The 3851-nt window shown below is 29.7% G+C and overlaps 2 long non-coding RNA genes across 2 annotated transcripts; one reads left to right on the plus strand and one right to left on the minus strand.

Annotated features, from left to right (window-relative positions):
- Positions 1-1170: 1170 nt before the first annotated feature.
- On the minus strand, positions 1171-2298 carry LOC109861122. Its single transcript, XR_002250919.1, has 3 exons — positions 1967-2298; positions 1763-1866; positions 1171-1566 (listed from the first exon to the last, which is right to left on the minus strand). It is a non-coding gene; the product is annotated as an uncharacterized LOC109861122 (long non-coding RNA).
- A 171-nt stretch (positions 2299-2469) lies between these two features.
- LOC109861124 lies at positions 2470-3840 on the plus strand. The gene is made up of 3 exons (XR_002250920.1): positions 2470-2842; positions 2920-3618; positions 3754-3840. It is a non-coding gene; the product is annotated as an uncharacterized LOC109861124 (long non-coding RNA).
- The last annotated feature ends 11 nt before the right edge of the window (positions 3841-3851 follow it).

Genomic DNA, 3851 nt, shown 5'->3' on the forward strand with positions numbered 1-3851 from the left:
ATTTGTAATCTGATAAATTGCGAGGCATTCTGTTGAAAAAANAAGGTGGTTGAATATTTGTCAAAAAAAACTATCAATTTCTTTGATATATTTTACAATACTCCAATGAGTTTTTGTACTCATCCAAAGAGAAATNAATTGTTTTACAACTCCAAGTAAAACAGAATGCATATTCTCAGGAATTACACAGGTTCTTAAATCTAAAAGAGGTAAAGATGCAATTACAGATTTCCCTTTGATACCTTTTATAGAGGAAACTTTTTTATCAAAAACTTTTTGTGCATATTTTTTAATGTTATTTTCATTTCTTAGCTGGCTTGCTTCATTTTGAAAAGTGTAAACTCGAATTCTTTTTTTCTTTGTAATTTCTGCCGAACGCTGAGTTTTGATTTCACAAATGTTACAACCATATTTACCATTAAAATTTACGGTATTTAAAATTTGAGCTCTGGCTGGTGCATCTGCTACAAACAGAGGTGCAACAAGTTTTGAAACGCAACTTTCGCCTGTCACAGGATGAGTCCAAGTAATGGCTTTCCGGAAACAAGTGATGAGCTTTTTACAAAAAGGTTGAAGATAAGTATTCATTTTAGGCTTTTGATTAGCATCATACCAAATGCCTATAATAATAATAAATGNTTCTCTTAAATGTTCTGGAAGCTCTGTTATCATAAACATTAATGGCCAGCAATGACTTTTTGAGCTTTTAGATAAAGAAATTCCATCTGTATTGAGTATCAAAGTTAAATCATACTGACTTCGTCCACTTCTTAAATTTACTCTTGCATATTTTAATCCATCAGTAATATCAGATATGGTGTTATAATTTTCATTAGAATCAATACGCAATTTATCAGCGAGATTCCTTTTTTCNAATAAGTATCTGATTTGATCAATAATGTCTAATTAAAAAAAAAGAAGTTCCTTCTGTACTTAAACATGATGAACATACTCCCATTAAAGGATTAGTGTTATTATATAATAAACAATTTTTACAATAATAATGTTTAATGAAATTACATGATGGTANAGCCTTGTCAATAATTTGAAATAAACTGAAATCAGTCTTTGGTACCTTATTAGGGTTCGGAAGAAGTATGTGTAACATATTTAACGAATGTTTTAAAGCTGCTCTTGTCAGTCTATGTTGAATATAATATAATATTGAATATAATATCTCATGACGACTAAAATACTTAGAACAATAGTTATATCACTATTATCATATATCTTATCAGAAATTATTTTACTGAAAGGATTATCAATACTATTCTCACTATCGTCACTATNATTATCACAAATACAATTTTGTTGAAGATTTTCGTTTAAATTACTTATCTCATAGTCATCTTCTGTAATATTTATAAACTCATGTAAAATATCACAGTCATCTTCAATTTTATCTTCAATATTGTTATCGCTATATTCAGAACTGTTGTCGGTACTATCTTCAATATTAACAAAAGTAGTTGAGGATGTTTCTTCTCTAAGGATGTCTGATATTATATTAATCATTTCAAACTTCTCTTTATTTTTTTTCCATCGATGTAAAGTAGTTGTAGGAATCTAAAACATAAAAGTGAATGAAGCAAGATTACATATGAAATGTTTTACTTTAATTTAAATGGATATTTTTACTATTNAAAAATAGAAACAAATTTGTTATTTTTGAATAAACGTTTTATAAATAGTTTTTTTGGATATATTTCTTGATATTATCTATAATTTTCTAATGTTAGAATATTATATGTATATATATTACCGAAATATTAGGATTGTCTTTCCAAAGTTTGTATTTTGCTCGTTTAACAGGTGGTTCACAAGTTTCATCTTTAGCGGACATAATATTAAATTTTTGAACGTAACCTAAAATTGCGCAGCATGAATACATGCACACACACAGTCAAAATGCAATATTTGTATTATACTTTACTACATAATACCACTTAAATTAACTATATAATACTCTTTAAATTGGTGAATGTGTATAACCGTAGCACGTATATAGTAGTGCAAAGAGACGTAAATCNGAGTTACAAGATTATGCAAGACCAGCAATGCCAGCACCTAGAGCACTGAGCGGTGGGAATAGCACACAAGTAAGAACCGCCGTTCGTGTACGCTCAGCCGTTCGGCTCGTAAAAGAATACAGACATACTAGTCTATCTCGTTTCCGTCAAGCCGGTTACAACGTGTCTTGCCTTGTGGTTTCCTGATAGAAACCAGAGTTCCAAGATCGAGCAGAGAGCAACGAGAGATCGAAGTAGTGGGGACACACACACGGACGGCGCTTCTCGCTTGTGTGTGTACCCCCACCGCTTCGATCTCTTGTTGCTNTCTGCTCGATCTTGCAACGGGTGCGTTCAGACAACTCAATGGTTGAGAGATCATCACTTATGATAGGACTATTCTTCAAAATCTGCTGCGGTTCCAAAAGTATGATCCAATCAGAAGTGATTATCTCTCAACCGTTGTGCAACTGTTGAGTTGTCTGAACGCACCCAACTCTCCATAGATCATTCGAGACATACGTAGAACATATTCCATTTTCCATCAGAGTCAAACCAGTGCGACGGTTACATTTGTTTTGTGTGTGAAAGCTTTATTCTATGTCGACTTGCTCTATTATAAAACAGTTTTATAATAGAAATTTTCTATTTTTCTAAATCTGATCTTATTCCAAAGTTAAAAATGTATCTCATTAAATGTATAACAGATAATTCATTGTGTATTGTAAAAAATGAAAATATCTTNTGTGATCTTCATACTGTTAAAGAAGGCGATGAAGTTAAGTTTCAGTACGGAAATATGCATTATGAAGGAATTATTATTATGATTTCTGGTAAGAATTACTGTAACTAAAAATTCTTTTTTATTTAATACTTATTGGGAAAAATTGTTCATAAAATTAAATTACAGATGATATTTTGATGCTAGAAAATAAAAGAAAAAAACTTAAAAAAAGTGATGTTAATGAAAGTCAAAACAAAAGCGACGAAAATATACTTTCTGAAAAAAGACAAAGAAGACCTAAAAAATTTTCTTCTTTTGAAACTTTTCCCGAGATCAAAAAAAATTCGAACAGAAAAGTAAATATAATTCAAAGATTATTTATGATTGTTANGTAGTCAATTTGTTCTTTCTCTTTCTTTCATTAGCAATATCTATTAATCTACCAGCAAGATAATTTTACTCTCGTGCTATTCAGAACAATCAGAACTGAACTAAGCGAACGGGATTCGAGAGGTTAGGTTAGGTTAGGTGTTTGTACGTACAAGTCTTTTTTAAGTGAGGAAATCAAATAGTTTATCTTCTCTCCTTCTCGTGTGAAAAAACTTAAACAATAAAAAATTTTGTCTGAGTTGATTTTAAAGACTTGAGTTGCCGGCGAAGGATTAATNCTTATTTATTATTATCAATGAACTAATGCACTTTATGTTTATATAAACTTTAGAAAAAACGTAAACCAGTTGAAAATTCCCAAACAACATTAAATACTACAACTACAAGTAAAATTAATAAAGTGATAAAAATAATCAACAAGTACTTGCAAGAACAGAAAATACTTCTGATAGTTATTCTAGCGATGAAAGTTCATCAAAACCTTCCAAAAAACAGGTAAGTAGCAAATTAAGAAGTATAAACATAACTTTGGAAAATAATATAAACTTTTTACGTTTAAACCTTTATTTAAAATATCGTTCTTATGTTGATAAAATTAAAACTAATAATTCNAAAGCTATTTTATTTCAGCCATACAAACCTTCTTTGTTAACTATTAAGTCATACAAAAATATAATATATTATTCTTAAATATTTCTGAAAAATTCAGATAAAAAGTTTTTAGCATA

Source organism: Pseudomyrmex gracilis, unplaced genomic scaffold, assembly GCF_002006095.1.
Source record: "Pseudomyrmex gracilis isolate BER0280 unplaced genomic scaffold, ASM200609v1 scaffold_590, whole genome shotgun sequence".
Lineage (NCBI taxonomy): Eukaryota > Metazoa > Arthropoda > Insecta > Hymenoptera > Formicidae > Pseudomyrmex > Pseudomyrmex gracilis.